The sequence below is a fragment of the Parus major genome, chromosome 2, assembly GCF_001522545.3.
Source record: "Parus major isolate Abel chromosome 2, Parus_major1.1, whole genome shotgun sequence".
Taxonomy (NCBI): domain Eukaryota; kingdom Metazoa; phylum Chordata; class Aves; order Passeriformes; family Paridae; genus Parus; species Parus major.
In genome coordinates, this window is record NC_031769.1 from 127858732 (window position 1) to 127875310 (window position 16579).

Below are 16579 nucleotides of genomic sequence, written 5' to 3' on the forward strand. Positions count from 1 at the left end.
CAAGCTGCCTTTGAAAGCCCTTCCCCACCTGCTTCTCTTTCTGTGTTTCTAACACATCCCTTGTGCTGTCTCGGTGCTCTTTGGAGCCACAGGCGGTCAGATCAGAGGGTCCAGACAGCAGAAAACATTGAGTTATAGATCACTTTAGCTTTCTGCTCTGGATTATTTGTGGTTTGATGTACACCCCTAGCTAAGAACTTGCAGAAAGCATGACTGATAGGTAGGAGAGGGAGTGGAGTGGGACTTCTTTCAGCTGTTAAGTCTGGTTTAACTGAATCATGAACCTGCAGGAGAAGTCTCCCCAATACACTGACTTTGGTAGTGAAGCTCTTTGAAACAGTGCCTGCCATGCTCCAGGCCTGGCTGACTGCTTCTGCCTTTGTGCTGAAATTCATCACCTCTTGAGGTGGGTCTGTGAAATTAATCTCTGTAGAGCTGGACTATAAACTGGGCTGTGTCTCGAGGTACATAACTTCTGACTCAACAGCAGAGGTGATGAGCTGTGGTGTAACACCAGGAGTGAGTAGCTGGAGGTCACAGGGCAGGAACGTCTACCCACGTGGTTGCTGGAGCCAGTCTCTCATGCAACTACATTTGGAGTGTTCTCAAAGGCTCACATTCCTTGAACTTATCAGCACCTGCAATTCCTCTGTGCTTTGTAATTAAAGAGGATGCTCTGTGTGGCAGCTACACTAGTGGATTCAGTGTATTTTTCCAGAAAACAATCAGCTGAGGGAACAAATCAACACATAGCAATTGTAGCATGGCATTGTGGGCTTGTATGGACAACATGATGGTTGTCCATAATTCAGTCTTGCAGCATATACGGGCATGGCAGAGAGGACACGACTACAACAGCAGTGAAGTTACTAGGGCTTACTGGTGCCACAGATCTCCTTTGTTGAATGGAGTCATGCAGATCTGCCCAATATAGACCCATCAGCTGACATTACACACCTTCAAAATCCATTTGTTTTTACCATGATTTAGGAATAAAAAGAAATCCAATTTCTTCAATGCTGGCAACCAACCATAGGTTATGTTTGGGATAAAAAACACCTTAAGAGTGCCTGTATTTAGACTTGGACCAAAGTGCCTGAAGGCATTGTCTTCATGGGTAGTCTCAGCGTTCCACTGAGAGTCTGCATGCAGTCAAGTCTCCAAAAAAAGTGTGATTCTATATGCAACCATATAACTTGCAGAGGTGGTGTCAGAGGCAAGGACCAGTCACCATAAAGATCTACCTCTGTTCTGGCTGGTGTAAGGGATGAGTAAATTTTCTGGACTTCTCTGAGAAAACATTGTAAAAATATTTTACTTATAATACATTTTCTGCTTGGAAAGTGTGTCAAAGTTTGAACTGATTGTCCACTAGGAGTGAATTCTTTCTTTTGTCCTTGGCTCTTTGAATTGCCCAGCGCCCAATGAACGCCTTCTCTTATTACAGCCAAGACAAAATGTGTAATGGATTGTAGCAGATCCCTTCCCCCCCCGCCAATATGTAAAGAAGGCTAATACTACTTGTAAAAAAACCTTGATGCACATAGTTTCTCATTCTGATCACAAGGCAAAGCCAAGTATGATGGAAAGCATTTTCCCTCTGAACTGATTTGTTGTATATATATTATTATTTGCAGCAACAAAGATGCCACTGTAACGTAAAAATGTCAGTCCTCAGGTTGAATTTGTAGTTGCAGTTATCTGATTACATAAAAAGAAATGCTGAAGAACTGTAAAACTCTCAAATATTTATTCAGCACAAAAGCTGAATCCTGTAGGCTCTTCCTTCACCGTGCACATGTGCATGTTTCTTGTATACTATTTAGTGTGTGATGCTTTTTATAGCATAGTTTGTGTAATTTGTTACTTTGATTTACTGTATTATTTCCTGAGTATGGAACAATCGTGAAGTAAGTGCCGTTTTGTGGGTAGCAAAGTATTTGAGTGCAGCTCACCACCTCCAATGTGTCAGCTAGATCTATTGCACAACTATTAATGGCATGTTCAGAAGAACTTTTACACTAATATTGAAATTCTTTTAAGACCATATTTAGCTTTGGCAAATGCTTCCCACATGTCTTTGAGTGGCAGTCCATCTCTTGATGTTTATATTTGCCATCTGGATATGTCAGCTTTGTGCAACAGAAGTATGAAATGGTGTAAGTAAATCTCAAGAAGTGGAAAGAACATTTTAAAAGGTTTACAAACAAATGTACCCATAAATAGTATAGAAAAATGAATACGTAATGGTGTGGACATATTTTTTTGGCAAGTCACTCTACAGTCTGATTTTTTTTTTAGATCTTACTGCTACAGATATCCCAAAAGGAATTTTAAGGAAGTTATATAAGAGAAAAAAATATACATTGTAGTTTTTAGTTTGTTAATTTTTTTGCTTGTGATCATATGTTCAGTATGCTCAAACTCACATTTCTCCCAGTACTTCATATAAAGAGGCAGATTTCCTGATTTTCACGTATTTTCCCACACAGCTTTTGTGGAAAATACTTGAACAAAGGATAAATTACATGTAAAACAAAAAAAATCCTTAGTTCCTTGGACAGGCAGATGCAAGAATTATGATTTATGCTTATGGCTGCTGCCATTACTCTTTGTACTTACAAGAATTTGAATGAGAATCTGTTTTTCCTTGTACTTGGGTACAACTCAGATAAGCATCAGGAGAGATTAAACATAACCGTGTAAAGGACATAACCTCCTGTTACGCTGCAGTAGGTTTGTTTTGCCACCAGCTACTGCAGGATAACATAAAATTCAGATATTGGCAGTAAAACACTTGCAGTTGAACTTCATAATTTCTGTAATGTGGAATATTTGAAGCCATAGCTTAAATACAATTAGGTGCAACCAATGGTTGTGTACCACAGAACAATTAGAACTCAATCCCTAGAAATGTGTTAAAGTTCTTTCCAGTTATTTATGCTGTTGAGATAGGCAGAGCCATATACAGTACTCAGAAGTGATATGCATTCATCTGTGTTTATATCACCAGGAAAGGCACTGCCATCTGCCCTTAGCAATTCTCTCTTTACTCTTTGCTCTTTGTAAGATGAGCCCAGCTTCAATGTCATGTTACAATTTATTGCTAGTGATCTGCTTCGAGTTGTTTTCTGGTCACCAGTAGTTTGTTTCGAGTCCCTTTTTTCTTGTCTGTTGTCTAGTGTCACTGTAGGACTTGGGACTTGTCAGGCTTATTTTATACATTATTAGCTCAGCAGTGCAGGGCATGATTACTTTCTCATTAAAAAGTAAATTCTTTCTCGGAAGACATGTGTAAATCTTGGCTGTTGAGACAGTGTTTTTTGCAAATTTCCTTGAAAGCTGAATACTCAGGATTTTATTCTTCATTGCCTCACACCTCTTGCTGTCATTTAAACTCCTGCCAAAGAACATCACTGAAACAGCGGCTCTGCACTCTGCGTCTTCCAACCTTTGAGGCTGCTGCTTTGTAATCTTTATGTCCTTGTACACAAGTTGTATTTACTTTTTTTTATGTCATCCCAAGTTCATTTCCTTTAATGATCAAAAGTCGATGGCACGGTTTAGCCCTGGAAAGGACTGATACTACAGCCCTTGCTGAGTTACTGAGTGTAACTAGGGCAGAGGCCAGCTGGGCAGCAGCCAGTGCCTGGCTCCAGCATTTGAGAGCTAGGAAGCTCTAAGGTGAAACATTATTGGACACACTTGAGAACTGGAGGCTGTAAATAGAATAAAGCAAATAAAAACATTCAGAAAAATGAGGGCTGCAAGAGCTGGGCACTTTCCAAACACTCTTCCTATTTTTTTTTTTTTTGCAAGGTCTTCATTTGTAGGGTAATACAAGTTCTGGATCTTGGCACTGCCCTTTCTGCAGCACAACATGTGTTAAACTCTCTGTCCTATTTCTTGTGATGTAGTTTGCTGAAAGGCTCTGGTATGTATTTGTTAAAGTTCATGACAAAGTGACTGGTGGGGTCAGGACACAGCAATTTTTCAAGTGTATTCGGTGTGCCTCAGTGGTCATTTACTATTTGTGCACCAGGGGATTCATTTTCATTATCTGAGAGTTGCTCTGTCATTGAAACTTGCAAGAACATTCACAACTGCTCCATGTTTCTCCAAAGAGAAACAACCAAAGTTTATTGTAGAATAATTTATCCAAAATCCTGTTCTGTTCCATTTTTCTGGTGTTCTAATACTACAGCAGTGTTTGCTGTTAATAGGGAACCCAGGCTCACAGGGAAACAGGTAAATTGTGGCAGCAGCAAAGTTGTCAACCATCACTCCACAATCCAAACTCTTTGACACCCAGCTGGGCCCACATATGTGATAATATTTGTTAGCAGATAACTTTATTAAGCAAGCTGACAGCCTGATTGGAAGCCTTTTCCATTCAATTTTTATGTCCTCTGAATTTCCCAACTTAATTTTTCCAACAATGAGCTCTGCCCTCGTTATCAAGAGCAGAGCTTTCTGGAGTAATCTGGAAGAAACTTTGTGATGCCTTTGCCTTCCATTTATAACCTTTCATTTTAATTAACACTTGATTTTTTTTTTTTTCAATCTCCCTGTACTTTAGCAAGGATATCATTGAAGGAATCTACTGTGTTCTACTCAGGTAAGGGAGAATTGTTCCTCCTGTCATTTCTTTGTGACATTCCAATAGTGTTTGCTTTATTTAATGGTTGCACAAATTACCTCCCAGGGGAAGCTGCAGATTTAATAATACTTACGTCCCTTGGCCTAATTCTCTTCTATCTTGGTTTTTTGTTAGCCATCCACCCTTGTGCACGGTATATATCCACTATTAGGAGGAGTACATTTTGGGGATTCAGTTGCATTTTTCCTTCATCCACAAAAAACATACAGTGACCCAAAGGTCATGTCAGCGATATTGTACTTCTGGACGAAGCTGTCTATTGGTGTGTCCCACTTACTTGCAGGGGTGACTGGCATACCTTCCGTGTAGAACTACACAACCCTTCCAGATGTACACCAGCCCTGCAGGAACAGACAAGTCATGATGAAGAATCCAAAATCTTACTGGTAGAGACCACACTGGTAAAACCTAGAGCAGCACTTCCACAGGCACATCAGACTTAGGTCCCCATAAAGGACTTTTGTGTTTGAGATTTTGTAGGGGACAGAGAGTCCCTTGGTGGAATTGTGTGGGAGTGAGCATACATCATAGCCAGTGGGTTCCTACTGTGATCTTTCTGTACTGGAAACAGGCCTCAGACCACAACTCCACTAAAGAAATCATCAAGGCACTGATAACTGCAGGTATTTGCTTCTCTGACATTTGTCTCTGCCCCTGTCAGTGCCCTGGCCTTTTGGTCTATCAGCTTAAAAAAATAACTCTGTGGGTAAATAATTTGCTGACTTTCCAAAGGTGGACCAGTTTTTCAATCACTCCCACAAAGATCTGGGTTGGCTTCCCCAGTGGAGTGTAGCGTTGTGATTTGGGGACTGGAGACTTGTGATCAAGGTGGATAGAGGATAGAGAGGGGCTCTGTGGTTTTGCAACCCAGCTTCTTGTTGGTTATGTTCCAGATATGGGAACATATTCTGACTGAAGCAGATTTACTGGGATGCTCAAGAGAGAATGACTGTTTTGCAGTCAGTGTGTTACCATATAACATGCCCAGGAACTACAAAATGAAATATCCAAATGTATGACTGCCTCTATTACTTCATGAAAGGCTGAAAGAAAGAAGCCAGAGCAAAAGGAAAAACTGGAATAATTCACAACAGGCAGTTAGAAAGTGATACAGTATGTCAAAAAAGTAGAGACTTTATGAAAGCCAACTACGCACTGCAGTCATTTTTGCTTAGTAAAGCTTGTAACTATTGCTATAGTAGAAGGATAGAAAATAATTAACATAAAACTGGTTAGTTATTACTTGGGCGTGGAGCCAAACCGTGTTATGGCTGATTTACTGTAAAGGCTTATCTGCACTCGAGCTGTTCCCACCCTTGCTCTGGTACCAGCATGGCTTCCCTTGTAGTAATTGTAGTAACAATTGCAGGAGCTCTTGTTGGACCAGGCAGGGGCACTTTTACTGCCATGTGGCCTAATCTGGTTGTGCAGTCATGTGTGCAGAGAGCAGCATACGGGTGTATGTTTTACAGCGTTTCCTTAGAAATGGTTTTAATATGCACACCGACAGTCAGCACATAAAAATAATTTCCATTGAGTGATTTGGGGATATAGGAAAGACAGATTTCAAGGCTTGTTATTATGCTACTGTGATGGGCTTTAAAAAGGAAACATTTTTCCTAGCATGTTATAAATATCTCATCATGCCATTATGATCACAGGCTAAGAAACCATCATGGCTATACACAAGAAAGGCAACACTGCAGTAACATAAAATCTCTCACTCTCTTTTGTTTTCTTTGTGGATTGTTGCAAGAAATTGTTCAGACATTTTCTTGCCCTTTTTTAAAAATCAGAATTTTTTCTTGTTTACCTTAGAAATTGAGGCTTTGTTTATGGTGAGGTCTGTGCTGTGCTGCACATGGAAATAAATACAGGCAGTCCCTGCTTGAGAAGGCTCCTTACTCACTGATCTACTCCTAGGCTATGTACTCACAGGGAAACCTGGGCGTGGGTTTGGTGATTAGCCCAACACATGTACGTGTCTCAGAGGACTCAGGCATTTGAGAACATAAGCTTAAGTTTCTAAATGTAAGCAAGGAGTTAAACAATAAACCGTATCAGGTAGCCTGTTTGTTACCACATGGCCATTTCCACTGCTGTTCTCCATAAAGTTGTGCCAGCACTTTCATTTTAAACATTGTTTTTCATTAGTTTATATAATACAGCTGTAAATTTTTTTTCAGGCTCAAACTTGGAATTTAAAGGGAAAGACTAGTTAAAAAACACACTTCTGATTACTCTGCTTTTGAATGATATAAAAGTGAAACTGCTGGGCATATTGCATGTGACGGATATGTCCATCTCAATAAAAGCTTTGGATTAACAAGTAGAGGATGTACAAAGCCACCTCTGCAGATGTCCTGCGTGAGGCAGGTGTCCTGGAAAAGGCCAGGGAATGAGCCTGTGTGCTGAATCTTGAGCTAGAATGGAAGAGCTCAATAAACAAAATACCAGTATAGTAATGCTGAAGGAATATAATTAGTCACCACATTCTTGACTTGTGCTCTCTGGTATTTCCATTGTAAACATGGAATGTTTTCATCAAACATAAGGATAACCATGGATACAACTGTGTCCTTGTGTGACAAGCATCAAGGATCTATCTGATCACTGAGGTTGACATCATACAAGGCAACTAAACCATCTAACAGCCTGGTGGAAAACTAGCCTCTTTTTTACCCAGCCTACCTAGCTTCTGCCAGGCTACTGAGCTCAGTTACTCTGGTGAGGCCTCCAAATGCTAGAGCCAGCACAAGTGAAATGGCTCAAGCAAAGACCCTCTTGACAGCACCTGCTGATGTAGCTCAGTCCCTTTACATCACCAACCCGGGAGCATCTTCCAAGGGGACATTTTGTAGCAGTGTTGAGCAGCTGTTTCTCCTTCCTTGTCCTGGACCCCGTGCCACCTGTCTGTGGGGCTGGCACAGCTGTTTGTGCAGCCAGGCAGTGAGCTGTGCCGGGGAACATCCCTGTGCTGGGTGATTTCCTAAGGCAGTTTGCTGCATGGTTACACAAACAGTTGGGCTGGTGCAACTCAGGAGGCTGCAGGGAGGCACGACTGCTCAGCTGATGGGGACAGGCTAAACAGCAACTGCTACAGCCAGTTCCAAAGCAGTAGTGAGACCAGAAGCCAAACCACAGGCTCAAGTTATTTACACTCCTTTCCACTGGCTTCAGTGAACAACAGGTAGTCCCCCTATTGCAACCCCAAATCCTGGTAAGATTGAAATCAGCGAGCAAGTATTTTTGTCATGATTTCAAATTATTTGTATTTAGACTAAAAAACTTACCCAAGTTTTGATGTTATCTCAACAGGTCCCATCTGAGGGCATTTGGTGTGGGCACTAAAAGACCATTTGGGTAACAACCCACAGATTTTTATCCCACTTCCTGGCTCATTCACCCTGGTCTCTGTTGTGACTAGGGATGATGTAAAATAATATGAAAGCAAGTTACTTCAACTTTAGTGATGGGGAAAATAAAAAACCATGGCTGACAGAGGCTCCTATGCATCCAGCTCAGCTGAGAACATAGGCTGGGAAAAAAAGCATCTGATGCCTGGGACATGTCCACTGAAAGAGACCATCCAGTATTCTTCCTCATGCTAGGACACATACTCTGTGATTGTGGTGTTTTAGCAGTTGTGCAGGGAAAGTCCCATGCTGGGTCCCTAAAAGCCATCATGGACTTGACCATCTGGATAGGTCAGTACATCCATAAAAAGCCTCTTGTGTTAAACCAAAATGAAGAATAACTCTCCAAATCCATCAAAGGAAGTCCAACATGTGGGTGTTAATACAATGGGCTCTTTAGGTGTGTAGCTCTTGTCTACAGCTGGATTACTAAAACCTCATTTATTTTTGACTTGTTTTGAATCTAGGTGCCCACTATCCAGTGCAAGTATCAAAGTTTTGGCCAGGAACGCCCTAGGTGTGGAGATAGTAAATGATAATTCCTGCATGAACCTGTGAGGGCCTGGTTCTTTGGAAGGAGGTTTCAAGCACCCCTAGGAAAAAAATCAGAGAAAACAGCTTGATGTCTCCAGCAGAAAGATTTGTTTTGCAGTCCCTTTATCTGAAATGTGCCTACAATTACACCTAGCCTAACAGAAAAGCTCTGAGGCTTGATTAGTGTGTGCAAAGCCCATCAGTGTGTACATGGTGAAGTCTATAGCACTGAGAAAGGGAGGAATGAGGTGGCCCAATAACTCTGCGGTGAGTCACTAGTGTTACTTAATCTATAGTACAGCTGTGGCACACAGAATGCTCACTATAAACACAGTGCCTTATCACCTGTTTGTTGGGAAGGATGAACTGGTTCAGCTAAAATAAGAACAGGAATAAACCTGTGTCCAATAGCACTTCCATCTTACCTCCAGTTATACTCCAGCACTCCCTGTCCTGAGTGAAACAAACTCCCAGAGGAGCTTTTTTCCTTGAAGTATGAATTACTTCATTGAACAAAAAGATGGAGGATGAAAATAACCCAGAGAAATGGGGTTTTGTGCAGTGTTTCAGCCAAGGTTTCCAAGCTGATATACAGCAGTAAATATCAGGGACCAGCTACTTCCTTTCTTACATGAGTCCATGTGGAGATGGTGATTCCCCCCAGATCTCCCCTGGGAAACACTGGACCAGAGCATTATTTAAAAAAGAAATAAAGGATGTCAGCAAACAGAGGTGGATTTTGCATTATTCCCATCTCATTTTCCCCTTTACAGTTCACCAGGTTCCATGGCTGCGTTCATGGGGTCTCATGGAACCATCTGGCCGATGGAGGCTTTGCTTCCACTGGAGTTACATCCTGCTTCCCACCACCGTGCAGGAGGAAGGGGAGCTAACAACGAAGCATAGCACAAGGGTTCAGCAGATGTTGGTTCTCATGTCTGTAAGGACATGTTATGTGTCCTGTGTCACATCATTGTTACTCACGTGAGATGTGAGGGTATGAGCACCTTGTCTCTCTGGAGGATCCTCCAAGTTCCTTAGAGCTAGGTAGGTGGACGATCACAGGGAGATGCTTAGGAAGTACACAGACATCCTAAGACTGCAGGCAATGAGTCCTTTATGTATTATTTTGATGATTATACAGCATTTATATTGCAGGAGTGATCAGATGTGCTAGAAATTGTACAAACTGATAGGGTAATATAGTTTCTGTCACTAGGGAACATTTTTAAAAGATAAAAGAGATGAGTCTGGGGGGAAGGTAATTCTCTGTCTGAGAAATATGTACCAAGGTGATGATGAGAGTTCTTGTACATGCTCATAGCTCTTACCCAGAAAAATGCACTTGTAGCAGAATTGTTAATCTTGGGCTTTCCTGCTTGGTTGTGTTTTGTTTAGAAATCCTTGAAGTTTAGAAATCCTTTAGTTCTTGAATCAGAAAAATCTCATCAGAATAGAAATGAGAAGGAGGGGAAGGGCTAATCAGTAAGGGCATAAGAAAATAAGGAGATGGGAATAAGGAAGGAACAGAAAGAAAGAAGATGAGTACAAGAGGAACAGAAGAGCTTATCATTTGAGATCATTAGCATGGGGAGATTACAGAGTACAGAATTAGGACAAGTGCAGTGTAAAGCAGGGACAATTGTCATTGGTAGTTTAGGAAAAGAATGAAAAATAGCCAGAACTTTAAACATGTGTAAATGTTGGCTTCATGAGCTCTAGAGGCATCAGAAAGAAACTGGTGACCACTGGGACTAAGACAGGGGCACTACCTGAGCAAGGACAGAAGAGGATGCTGCTGCACCCTCCCACACTGCTTCCCATCAGCAGCATCCTTTTGTTAAGTCTAATCTTAGAGCAGTTCCTCCTAAGACCACCTGTCTTGATCCAAGCAGTTCTGCACCCCAGTGCTGAGAAATGTGCAAATATAGAGTAAATCCATTTGCAGTTGTCCTTCATTTCAGTGAAGTCCCAAACCAAATCTGGGTCTATGTTTGAGTCTTAAGAGGAACTGATGCCAGGGACAGGCATTGCTTAGGTGCAGTTTTCCTCACTTACTAAATAGGTCTCCAAAGTAATTTCTCCCTGAGCAATGAAAAAAACCCAGGCCTGTCCTTCCATAAATCTTATTTTCTTCTTTACTTCCACAAGAAATGACACACCATCCCTTCTCTGATTTTTCTCCTTTCTTTCCATTTCCTTTGCATGTGCACCCTTTGGTCTGTAATCAATCCTAAGAAAGCTCTTTGGTACTCAGTGATGCCTCCTGCTTCGATCACTCTGCATCCCCTACCCCTTCAGATGTGTCATCACTTCTGCAGTGTCAGCCATCAAGCAGGAATAGGAAGCTGATCCAGGTGTAAAGTAATCCTCTGAAACTGGGTGAGTGGGAGGGAGAAGCATGGTCATTTTTAACCTGGATTGATTCTCTTGCCCACTTCATGCTGCAGCCTCACAGACACACAAGTGGAGCAGACAATGGCAATGAACTGGTGGGTGGGGGATCTGTGCTGCTGAGCATTCCTTGCCAAAAAGACAAGGGTGGCATGTGCATGTGCTCTGGCCCGCTCAGCCCATGTCGTGCTGGCCGGTGGCTTCTGTTGCACTTCTCCAAAATTAACCCTTCCTTCCTCCTTCCACTTGGGGAGTTCATGGCAGCTGGAGTGGAAAGTTTTTATTCCTACAGAAAACTGGCGGTGTATAAGCTCAAGGTGACACTGTTTTAGCTGAGTTGTGTTGGCCCATCACACAGATGAGGGTGTGTTTGACTGTGCTGACTGCTCTAACAGCATTATCTTGAGTTTTGTGAGATCAGGTGATGTTGGTAGGGGCCAGCAGTTGGAATCAGATGATCATATGTTAATCCCAGCTCTCCTTTTCCTTTCTTAAAGCAAGCTTGTGGCAGGAAAGTGAGGGGAGCCTGACAGCATGGCACAAAGCCTGAAACATTTAAAGGCCCATAAAACACACTTCAAATGAACACATTTTGTAAAATCTCATTAGTTTTTGAGGCTTGACTCGTGACAGCTGAATCCTCAGGACTGGCAATATTCATATAATGTAAAAAAGCTATAAACATTAAAGAAGTAAAAATGCACAAAGCTTCTACATCAGTCACCAGCTGCAGCCAAGCTATGGCTCATTGGAATTTATTGCAGCGTCTTCAAGCGGAGCAAGTGGTGAAGTGGTGCTATTACTTCTGATTACAAATGGACTGGGTGAGAGCATTGGTGCTATAAACACCCCATTATAGAATGGGCTGCACAGTACAACACCTACTATATTAATAACATTCAATTCTTCAGATTTAAAAATAGTGCTCTTAGGAAGAAAAGCAATTGCATTCTAGTCTGACACCTGAAAGGAAATGTGGGAAGGAAATAACTGTAACTGGCACAGCTAATAATGGATTATGATGTTACCCTCCTGGGAACTGAAGGGAATTGTCCTGCACTTTAGATTGGAACTAGCCTGCTTTCTCAAACATAAATCTGTGTTAATCCTTCTAAAAGCTAAAAAAAAAACCCACAACCAAATGAAAAAAAAAAAAAAAACAAAACAAACCAGGTGAGCTTTTGCTTCCCATGGAGCTCCTCTGTGCCATTTTGATGAAAGAAAAGGATCAGAAAGCTGCCTCTATGGTTCATCTGAAAGCACCCCTCTGAAAAGGGAACCAGAGACATCCCTGCTACCTACCCCACACACAGTGTCTCCACACCTGCTGATGACAAGAAGAGACTGGAGAAACCTGCCCTTTGGTAGGCATTACTGAACATAATGATCCCTCAAGGCCTTTGGCAATTCAAAGATTAGAGGGCTCAGCTGAACACAGAAGCTGCAGCAATTTAACTTATATCATGGCTTTGATTTGCATTCCCAGAGCCAGTTCAAGGTGTGGTTTCACAGGTTCCTAGGTCTCTGTTCCTATCCCCTTGCCAGAGGTCTGTCTCTCTCAGCAGAGCTGGTGGCCCTTGCCCTGGGTGCTCATCTCAGCTGGTTTTGTGAAAAAAAACCTGCACACCTTCCCACACACCTTCCTTCATCAGCCACTTGTGGGAGGACACTGGACTTTTGCCCTGGAGGAGCCGGGGCACAGGGAGGCTTGTTTCTGCCAGCTCACAGCAGGATGATGATGACAGCAAAAGCGCTGAGTAAACACCTGAGGAGGGGACTCCTCCAACATAGCAGGAAGGGTTGTCAGACTTTGTCAGTCAGCACAGCTGCTTTACTGCCCCAGGGAGTTCAAACCCTTCCTCTCCCACACCCCAGCATTATGCCCAAGCCACATGACTGTGGGATAGCTGGAGAGGAGGAAACGCTGTCTCATCCCATGATTTTTTTTAACTACTGAAAAGAAAGAACTCAAGATTCAGGCAGGAGGAGCAAAGTGGGGCTTTAGGTATCACTCCCCTCTGGTGGATCTTAAAGAGGTTTTGCAGGTAGACAGCTTTAAACCCACTGCATAGACGTTGCACCAACATCATTGAGCAGGTGGTTGATTTGAGGAAGGTCATCTAGCAAGCAAATGGCAGAACTGGGAAAAAATGTTACCTTAGACCCTTTCACAGTGCCTCCAACTACGAACTCCTCTGGCAGAGACAGACCATAGTAAAATGCTTGCATCTTCCTCCTATCCCCTATCCGGGCATCAGATTTTAACCAAACCTGTCCTATCCCTGCCTAGGCCCCCTTCCACCACCCAGATCATGCACAAAGGACCTTACATGACTGCACTCACCCTCATACACCCTGAAGGAGGAGGAAGGGACAAATTCATGCTTCAAGACACACCAGTTTATTCATCTCAGTCCACCCTTGCATCTTTGGTTAAATTGATGAGACATTACACATGGGCTGCAACAAAAACCCCCATGGCCTCTAGGAAATAAAATGGCTGAAGAGGGGCCTAAAGGTTTGTTTAAACCTTTGTAATTTTGTCAGACTAAGTAGTGCATGAGCACAGATGAAGATCCAGCCTACTTTGTAGCAAGTGTAGATTTAATAAATCTGTCTCAACTCCAGTTGTACAATGAGAAGCTGTTATAATGGGAGGAAGTCAGCTGAGCTCATATTCTTCCCTGAGACAAAAGTTCTGGGCACAGCTAGATGAGAAAATAGCTACAGCTTTTTCTAAAGAGCCAGTGAAATAAAATCACCGGAGGAAGTACTCCAAAACCCTTCAATACCACAAACTATGTAGGCAAGCAGTACAAGCAAAGATTACATCATTGCCAGAAACAAGCAAATAGTCCCATCAAGGTAATTACCAAGTATGAGGCAAACAACTGGATCAGGGTACAGGTAAATACTGCTAAACCAGAATACTGAGCCTGTTATCCTGGAGAACAGAATGGAAGTATTTCAAGGCATATGTTAATTCATCAGCTCTCACCATTATTCTTGATCAGAAGTGCTTGTGTTTCAATACTGTCTTGGGAAGCTGTGTACATCAAAGCCCAGGCATACACACACACATATCCAGGTCCACCAGCTCTACCAGGCAGGTATAAATCTCCAGCAAGCAGATGATAACAAATAGCAGAAAGCCCATGAAAATACATCTTAAGCCAGCTCTGGGAACAGGAATCAAAGCCACAGTTTAAGTGACTTTGATTCAGCCCCTGTGTAGAGACTAGAAACTGAAAATCAAAGTGGCGCTTGGTACCTTTTTAAGGGAGCCAATTCACCATAGCCTAAATGAAAAGAGTTAGTAGCTCCCACAGAAGTGCAGGTACAATTCTCAGCTGAGATGTGAGAAACTCTTTTCTCTTTTCAGAGCTGGTTACACAAAGAAGTTGACTTTGAAATGTGTGGTGCTGCAATGTAATTGCTTCATATAAACTAGTATTCAGGAGCAGTCTCCAGGTGAACACAGGGCTTCTTCCTGAGTCATTGTTTCTGCTTGGAGAAAAAGAGCGAGGATGCTTCAGCTGAACACCAGGGTACCTGGTGGAATTGCTAGGCTGTGGGATAGCTCCAGTGGCACCCAGGGGGGCAGGTGACAGAGCATAGCCAGAAGTCACAAATTTCCACACTGATGTTCACGCCATCAAATCTCTGTGATTCACCTTTTGGGTGTTATCATTGTTCAAGTTACCAACACTATGAAGAAACCAGCTCTCCCCAAAGTAACTGGGCATAGGTGGCCATCAGTGTGGGGATACTTGGCATACCAGTGTCAGACAGCAGCAAGTTTTCCAGACAGGCACAACTCTTCCACGTAATTTTGGCTGCCATTTTCCCAGCTTTGTCTTCCTCCCCCACTGGCAGTGCCACAAGTACAAGGATGCAGAGGAGAAGGAGTTCAATACGGTGTTCTTCTGGTAGAACTTCATTTCATATGTCTTCCCTCCTTGTCATGAGCTTGGGAGAGTGGAGAGGAGTATGCTGAGGGCCACCACTGGCCCACAGGACATGCTTCAAAAGGCACTTTTCCACCTGAGAGATATTGCATCAGACTACCTACTCAAAAGGACACAGTCATTACAATCCAGAAAAATGTTGCCAGGACAGCATGTGGAAATCCCCAGGTCTTGGAGTGTTGTTAGTGTCACCTATGAGGGTCTCTAATTTAATTGGCTTGGCACAGCCCTTGCTGTTGTTATCCCTGAGCCAAGGCTTGCACTTAACGATTATAACCAGGTATGGGCAACTGCGTGCAGCCCTGGCCTTGAGGGGGCAGACCACCCAAGAACAGGATCACTCCTGCTTACCTGGACCACTCCCACCTTGGGCTATGCCACTGAAGGTACCTTGAGCCCCACAGTTTTCCAAAAAAACTTCATCTAGGAGTTGGCTGCTCTACTTCAGGCCTTCTGAAAACCTCACAGAGGTCTTAGCTTTACAGTGTGTGCAGTTCACCAGATAGTCACCTGACTCCATTACTGAAAAAAAGAGGACTGCCATCCCACTTAAGAGTGTTGCTAGCACTGCCAGGGTTTCTTCTTTAGTTTCTAGAAGGTTCTGTGAGCACTCTCTATGTGTGGCTCAGTAAGATAAAATCCATTTAATGACTGCAGGAACCGTGGCAGGCCAGCAGCGCAGTGCTGCTCCCCATCACGACAAGCTGTGTGGAGACACCAGCCAGGCTCCATGAGCTAAGGGCAATCGGTCCCCTCCTGCACCAGAGAGAGAGAGGGACTAGCCTCAGCTGGAGACCAGGCTTTAGATGTTATAAGGCTGGCTTAGCAGCCTGTGTTGTTTGTCCATCAGAGTGGCAATTTCCAGAGCATGTGTCAGAGCCCTCCTACACTGATGCTGAGAGCAACACCTTGGATACAGGCCTGACATAATACTGGGAATATTTGTCATGATTTAAGGTATGCAGTATCACTGATACAGTGACATGATCTGATGAGCTGTGTGAGACATCTCCTTTGCTATGATGTGCAAGTTCTGCATGCTTGGCAAGCTTTTATTAATTTGAAATAAAATGGGGGATGTCAATTAACTGTGGGAAATATGTCAGCCTTTGTTAAGGCACTTTGTACTCCTTTATTAATTTTTCATACTGCCATGGATGCAAGTCAGCTTGGGGGAAATACCAGTCGTACACAGTGCACTTCCCTGCAGGGTCCTGTGTTGGGGGGCAGGGAATGGAGAGAAGGGGAGGCTCTCTGTTATCGCTTAGTAAGATTTTCAAAGTGCCTGAGTACACTCACGAGTGTATAAAACTGTGCAACTTGTGCATAATCAATTCGAGTGCCTGAGTGCTGGCCTGCGGGGCCTCTCTCCCTGCCTGCAGCATCATTCCAAAAGTTTAAGTTCTTTTCTAGGTCATGATCAATTTTATATATTATTAAATGTTGGATAATGCTGGTACATTAAAAAAAAAAGTAAAATTCAGCTTTAAAATTACAAATATTAGACAGAAGTCTTTCTCCCTGGAAAGTGCAGTGCATTAATGCTGTGCAAACAGAGCAAAGGCAAGTGGCTTAATAAAGAACAAGCGAGATCCTGGTATACAGAG